Here is an 8,046-nt window from a genome sequence, read left to right on the forward strand (position 1 = left end):
ATTCAACAGTATTGTTCTTGCTTTGTGGTGATTTTTGAAATCACGCTTCTGATCATCAGTCATTTTATTTTTGGCAATAGAAATACCAGCATCAGATACAGGTGGTTCATAGCCAATTGTAACTATGTCCCATAGGTCAGCGTCATAACCCAGGAAGAAACTTTCGATTCTGTCTTTCTAATAATCAAACTTTTCTCCATCAAACACTGGAGGTTTAGTGTTGTAGTTGTCTCTTTCATTGGTGTTAGTCATTATGTTTTTCTCACGCTGGATCTTCTCTACATTGTTAAGTGTTTGATTTGAAAATGAATAACAGAGTCGAAGCTCTAATACCAATTGAAGGTAGAGAAAAACAAGAAAGGGGGTTTGAATTGTTTTCACTGATAATAAAAACTTTTGCAAACAAAACACACACGAAAGATAAAGCAATCAACATAGAAGTTTATCCTGGTTCGCTTGAAATTCAAAGTTACTTCAGTCTACCTGACCAAGGTGATTTCACCTTCAACAAAGACTTAAACCAAAAATCTAGAAATATTACAACAAAAACGTCTAAGAGAACAAATATCTCTTATCCCTCTCAAGCCTATAGACTTCACAAGTCACATGAGAAATATTCAACAACTATTGGAGAATTACAAGGAGGTGTTTTAGTGCTTCTAAGTAAGCAATTTTAACACAATAAGAATAGTAAAAATTCACACTAAGAGCAACAACTCGTGTGAACAGATTTGAACAATAATAAAAAATAGAATTGAGTTTTCAGTATTCTTGTGTGATTCTGGTATCTTGTATGATGATGATTTTGCCTTTATATAGTGTTTCAAATATGAGGTCGTTGGCTGAAGCATTGATGTGATATCTTTGTCAATGATGAGACTTAATTGATATTAAGTTCGTTGTCCTTTCCATATCAATTTTGGGAGAGTATTTATTCTTTTCCAAAAAGAGATTCATACCAAATATGTAATGCTTCGTTACTAAGTCTAGTGGTTGATCTGTTTGACTTGGATCAGAGTGCACGGAGTCCATATCTTCTTGTTCAGCATGTATTCTCCAGATAGTTATTAGAAGTGATTTTTCTTCAGAAGTTCTTGATATGTCTTCAGTTGGACCTTCTTCAGATGTACGGGTCAACAGATTAACTAAGTGTGGAATCCTTCAGATTCAGAGTATCTGAGTCTTCAAACTTCAGATGTTGTGAGTGTCGTTGTCTTCAGAGTCAGAGCGACTGCTTTATTTGACTCTAAGTCAACTATTCTAGACTAGTGTGATGATAGATATTGTCTATCAGATCCACTTTCTATCAGAGTCCTGCATACTTAGATAAGTTCGTTAGGGTATCAATTTGTTTCATCCTTTGTTATCATCAAAACTTAGAGATGAATTGTAGACCCAAAATCTTATTCTGGCAGTCACCGTATTGGAATAACCGAAAAAGAAAGGAATTAAGTGTTTGGTTTCACAGCACAAACATTTATTGGTTCATAAGGAGATACAAGATGGAGCTCATTGAGATAATGTATTGGGTTCAAAGATAACTGGTAAATCACATGAAGTGAATGAAGGTAGAATACGGATGTATCATGGGGATGAATGGAATGAAGTGACCAAAGTCAAATAATTGAATATTTGGTAACAAGTGACTAAAGAGGTATAGTTTGAAACCAAGGGTCATATATACATCGGAATCCATAAGAGAAATGGAAGTTGTACCATAGAGGGAAACAACGTCTTAGCCAAAAAGAAGGAATTAAATGTCTGGGTACGAGCCAAACAACTCTAGGTACAAATGAGGATTTGCCACTATATGGTCCTAAAAGGGTGTATGTGGATATCTAAAGAAAACTGTATTTATGTTTCAAAGAAACGATATGTCACTAGGCTGAATGGTTCATGATTGAAAGTAGAAAATGGATCCTGAAAGATGTGAATGATGCCCTAAGGCGGAAGGAGGAATAAATAAGTATGCTCGAGGAGGATTCGAACCCTCGTGCCTACGTATTCTCATCGTGCAATGAGAAAATCAGAGCAATCCTAGTTAATCGAGACAAAAGAGATTCCGCCTTCCACTTTCCCATGTCATGCAAAGCATAATCCTAATGCTTCGTACACCTACCATGTCGGGCATATAGGATATTCTACCGAGGATTGTTGGCCTCTCCAATCAAGGGTACAAGAACTTATGGATCGAAAGGTTCTGAATTTCACCAAAGAAGGGCCTAATGTCAAGACTGGAGAGGGTGAGTGCAGTCATTGATGAAGAATGCTCAATAACTGAGGTTGTATATGCAGGAGAATAATGAGGCCAATTATGCTAGGAGCCATGTTGCTTTTAAATCTTTTCATTTGTAATATTTTCTTGTATGTCAATGCATTATTCTGTTGTGACTTGTTTGTTTTGGAATAATGATCATAATGAAATAAACGTGTATGTTTTGCTTAAATCCATTCATGTTCACTCATATTTTATTTTATCAGTATCAAACTATTTGTCAAATAAAATCAAAAGAGAATGATACAATTAAAAAATGCGCAAGATCATTGCCTGTTTGCTTTTGAAGAAGACCGTGCTGATGATGTATGGCATCGTTCAATCCCTAGACACCGGAGATATAAGGAAGTTAATCCCTAGTCAACCCATTTGGGCCTTGAAGTAGGAGTTCCTTTTTTAACACATAAATCCCTCATGTTTAACCAAGGGCGGGGTAGTCTTCAGTTAGTGTGAACTTGCGTTCAAATTTCAGAAGGAGAATATCCCATCAAGTGGTCAATCATAACATATCGCTCTCAAGAGGATGGAATCACAAATCCAGAATGGTTATCCCTTACCAACAAAAGGAGTGAGATAGTCACGACCTGTGCAACAAATCAAAAAAGCAGTGTCACAGGATTTTCTCTAAAAAAGATGAAACAAAAGGAAAAAATCAAAAGCAAATGAAAAGCCCGCTAAGTCAAAAGCTTGAAAACAAGATTGACTTAGGCAAAAGTTAGGGTATCCTGATGGGCTGTAGACCCAAAGGATCAGCCCAGGAAAAAATAAGGGTAAACAAAATGAAAGAATTAGAGGATCAATATCAAAATCCTTAACAAAAGCAAATCTTTGTGACTGCAAACAAAAGCAGAAGGTGAGTGACTGTCGCTCCAAATTCTCATGGGTTTCTTAACCATCATTCCTGATACTCAAAATCTTTTCTGAAAGATGGACGCTTGTTTTAAGCTAAATGAACGCATGATTGATGAACATCATCGAGAATGGGTGGGTTATAATAGATTTTGAGCCTTATATCCTTTCTTTCTAAAACCATGAACCAGGCCACGTTACAACCCTCAAAAGATCTAATTGAAGTAGGGTTTATTTCGAAAGCATACTATGGTAAGATCGCATAAGCTGACTCCTAAAGATTTTCTTGTCATCTGTATTGATACTGATATGGCATTCTGGTCAGTGATTCGTTCACTAGATGTCATAATCTTAGTGGACACACTTGAGTTTTCAAAACATGCATGATCATGAAATTACAATTATCATTTTCAAAATAAGCATTTTACATACGAGTAGTCATTTTACATACGAGTAGTTATTTGACATCAAGGAAGCTTACATATGCGAAAGTTGAACAAATTCCTGATATTCCATAGCTCATATCTCTTCAAGATTCCTTCAATCTGGGGAAATCATGTCGAGATTCTACAAATCTCTCTTAATCAACTGGATAGGGGAAAAAGTTACTTCAAGGCTCATATTGGGGCAGGTCACCTCAAGAGCACGAGAAGTCAATCACTCTCAAAAGGGCTAATCAAGAGAATACAATTTCGAGACGCTGGGACAAGCCATGTTGAAATCTTCAGATGATGAGACTACTCCATAATTTGTAACTAGGGAAATTGGTGCAAAGATTCAGTATATCAGGGCAGAGGCTACACAGGTACAAGCTCTCTCCATGTTTCAGACATAGTCCAAAGGTGTAACAATAACAAGCTTGAAAAAGGTGTCGGAGAATTATGTTAGTATGACCTTATCCTAGCACAGAATTCCCACTGTCCTCTATATGAGCATCTGACTTAACCATTGCATAAATCATCATCATGCATAAACCACGTTATTTCACTCATGCATATCATTCATAAAGCATAACATGAAACCGTGCAAATGAGAAAAGACAAAAATATAGTTTATTGACTAACCTAAAGCCCAACCTTTGCTTGGCAAACCACAACAATCTCATTACATTACATCTATTCTCATCGGGCAAATTTTTGGATACGTTAGTATTTAATCCTCTTCTACCTTGAATACCTAAAGCTTCCGCAATTCTTGTATTCAGGTTCAAGAAAATTAAAAAGGGGCAGTTGTTGTACCCCAAAATTTGCCCTCCCTTTTTGCTTTTCATTTGAGTTATGACTTGAGACTCATTCATGTGCATTATTCATTCATGGCCAACACCTACTAACAAGTATCATAGATTCAAGGCTTATGACTTGGCCTCTAAACCCTAATTTGTGGGTCCATGGTTTGAGATGTCGCCTGAGGAGCTTTGTGCTTGGTTTGCAACCCTAATCAGGGGTAGTTAGTGCTTGAGCACCTAGTTCGGTTGACTTGGAGGTTGCACTTTGGTGTATATTTTACATTAAAACCTAGTGCATTGATCTTGAGGTTGGTGAACCTTGTTGCTTGCTTTGAGGGGTTTGAAAACCCTTGTGTGGCTTAGAGCATTGATGCTTTTCTTGTGGTGGGGTCCTTTGGTTGTTGAACTTTGGCCTAACTAAACCCTAACCCTTGTTTTGTTGTGGTTGGTCTAAGGCATGTTGTCACTTCATCCATTGGCTATCTTGGTTGTCATCTGGTCCATGTTTCATCCATTGGTCCCTTTGTGTGCCAAGATTCATTTAAAATCAGTTGGTCCAAAGATTCATTATTTGTTTGGTCCAATCATTTCATAATCATTAAGGTTTCTTCATTCATTCATGGTACTTGTTTTCAATTGGTTATTTTGGAAAATGGTCATGTGAATCCACATTTTTTGCATTGTTTCATTAGAACATTCACTTTAATTAGAAATTATATATTGTGGCATAAGTTGACTTTTGGTCAACTGTTGACTTTTTGGTCAACCAGTTGATCCAAAGTCAACCACATTCCATGAGCCATTCTCAAGTCATTTACCTTTAATTTATGTCCACTTCAAAAGCATTGATTCATTTCTATTTCAAGAATCGACGTGCTTTTGTTCCATTGCATTGCATATTCATCTTAAGTCACTAAAAAAAATCAGATCATGTTTGTCTTTAGAACATCAAGATTTTCTTTCAATATGAACTGTTTGGTTTACTTGGCTTGCAAGTCTTGGCCCACCACCATATGTCGTTTTCAAATTCATTGTGGTGTCATACTTTGCATGATGTTTGGTTCATAATACATGTTCCAATGTGATCATTTTATCATCTTTCCAAATTAATTTTGAAAGCCCAAATTAATTTCTGAAATTCGAATTGACTTTAGGATGCCAAGTTAATTTTGGAAATTTCAATTGGAATTGATTCTTGAAGTGTAAATTGATTTTTGAAATTTACTTCGTTTCTTACCAATATGGGCCATAGTTCTTCATTAGAAGTTGGCCCATCATTAATTTTTTTTCCATGATCAACAACCCATTGTCCAACAATTCATCATATAAGAGAAAAAAAAGGGAAAAATCAGATGCAAGTACAAAGTGTGGGAAAGTGAGTCCGAAAATGACGTATGAAATACAAACCAAAATGACAGAATTCCAAGCACAGTGAAGGAAACGAACTCGCAAGTGATACAACCATTTCCAATTCATACACAATAAAAAAAAACAAGTGGATGTGATCTTTTGAATTCATGTTACATCCTATTGCACTACACTACAACAGTTCAGATAAACCAAAACAATAAAGAGTTGGCATCCCCTGTCTCCACCCAAACGTCCATGATATTAGTGCAGAACAAGGTCCATGGCATATCCAAGGTTAGAAGGAGCGTCTTGTGGCGAATTACAACGACACGGCCGATGGGGGCGATCAAGGAAACCTTCATTCGGAGCTGTCCTGGTAGTTGGTCCGGAGCCTGCAGATAAAGATAGGAGTTTAGAGTAACATTAATGTCGGCATAATCAATTCACCCTGATTCCTACGGTTACGAACATCAGCATTTGCACAAATAACCAGCTCTGCAAATAAAGAAACAAAAACATTCGGCAGTCATTGTAACAGGTTCTCACATAGTGAGCTCAAAACATACTTCACTAGCAACATTGCATAAAAAAGAACGGCGAAGAAATCATACTCAAAATCTCACTTGAACTTAACATCAAAATATCATGTCGTGCTATCTTTATAACCATTAAGAACATTCCAACAACGATAGTTCACCAGCTCTTGGTTCCCTAATATAATTCGGTCATGACAAAATAAATTCTCTCATAACATTCCAAACAGTCACGCATCATACACTATTAACAACTTTTTTTCAATTCATAAGCAAAAGTTCAAATTAGCAAATAATTTCAAATAACCTTCAGCTCCATAAACTCCCTGCTGTTTCGATTCCTAGGTACAATTTGCAACATTGCAAGCCAGTTAGAAAAGACTTGTTAGTTTTTCAACTTTAAATGGGTCTTTGTTTAAGAGGTTAACCACAAGTTTACATGGACATTTCACAAGCAGTTTCCAGTAACATTTCATAATTTCATATTGCAAATCTACATTGGAATTTCATTATTAATTTCATTTAAATTTGAAGTAAATTTCACTCTAACTAACTATTGTAAATTCTAACTGAAAGATGCATTTCAAATTGAATTTGAGTTTAATTCCAAAACAGAAAACAAAATTCTATAAAAGGAGGTTCACACATCAATTTTCAGGGTGTTTTCTTCCTCCCATCAGAAAAGATTCTTTCACTCTTCCATAACTGAAGTTGCAACAGAAAACTCACGCAGCTCTCAAGAACTCATTCGCAGCATACGCATCAATTGGTACGCAAACGAGAAACGGAGGCGATTGAGTTTGCACACACGATTCGTACAGAGAGAGAAGCAGGTTGAAGAAGAAGTGAAGAAGAACGGAACAGAAGAAAGATTGAAGCATACCTGTTGATTTTCCAGAAACTCGCCGCGCCGGAACTCTATACGGTAAGCTATCTTCTTGAGTCAACCGCAATTTGTGGTTCGATGCCCCTCATAGGCAATTCGAATTGCACTGCCATTCAATCTCGAATGCGGTGGAGACGTTAACGACGAACTCAAGATCTGGACAGGCGAACCTCAAGCATTTCCGTTTCTGTTGGTCGAAAGCATGGTGGGAGAAGTGTTTCGAGGAGCCTGCAGAAAGAATCGTGTTCGTCGCAACTCATCATGGCGAGGCATTTCCATCTCGGTGAAGAGGACATCAAAGGCAATTCTGTGGATACGATGACGGAGTTTTCAATCCAAGTCAGAATGTGATTTTTTTATGAGTCGGCGAGGAGGATGCAGCGACCTTGTGCGGAGTTCGGCGGCCGCGTGCACCGTCGGTGAAGCCGCGCCAGAACTTCTTGCAAAGAGGAGAAAGATCACGCTTGCTGAGGTTTTTTTGGAAAACTTTACCTTGTACCCCTACAATTGTAACCACACCCCTACATTTAAATTTTTTTGACCAAAATACCCTCATATAAATAGCGTATATTTTTCATTTCTAAATTTTTTTACCATTTTTGTTTGAAGACTTCCGGAAAGCAAATTTTTCACTTTTTGGCATTGTAAACCGGAACACTCAGAGTAAGTCTTCCGGTTCACGTAATGTATACCGGAACACATGTCTAAAGAGTTCCGGTTTGTTGCCTTTTGGGGGCACTGAACCGGAAGTCTTTTAGAAAATCTTCCGGTTTGGTTTGTTGTATACCGGAAGTCTTTCTAAAGATTTCCGGTTTGGATGGTCTAAACCGGAACTCTTCTTTGAAGTGTTCCGGTGCGTATTTTTTTTTTTTTTTTTTATAATTTTTAATAATTTTTTTAAAATGCCAAAAAGGATAGAATGAGAATT

The 8,046-nt window shown here is 37.0% G+C and overlaps 1 long non-coding RNA gene across 1 annotated transcript; it reads right to left on the bottom strand.

The window, feature by feature from the left end:
* Positions 1–5,725: 5,725 nt before the first annotated feature.
* LOC127085157 (uncharacterized) lies at positions 5,726–7,699 on the bottom strand. Its single transcript, XR_007788964.1, has 2 exons — positions 7,116–7,699; positions 5,726–6,091 (listed from the first exon to the last, which is right to left on the bottom strand). It is a non-coding gene; the product is annotated as an uncharacterized LOC127085157 (long non-coding RNA).
* Positions 7,700–8,046: the final 347 nt, after the last annotated feature.

The sequence above is a fragment of the Lathyrus oleraceus genome, chromosome 5 (genome assembly GCF_024323335.1).
Source record: "Lathyrus oleraceus cultivar Zhongwan6 chromosome 5, CAAS_Psat_ZW6_1.0, whole genome shotgun sequence".
In the NCBI taxonomy this organism is placed as follows: domain Eukaryota; kingdom Viridiplantae; phylum Streptophyta; class Magnoliopsida; order Fabales; family Fabaceae; genus Lathyrus; species Lathyrus oleraceus.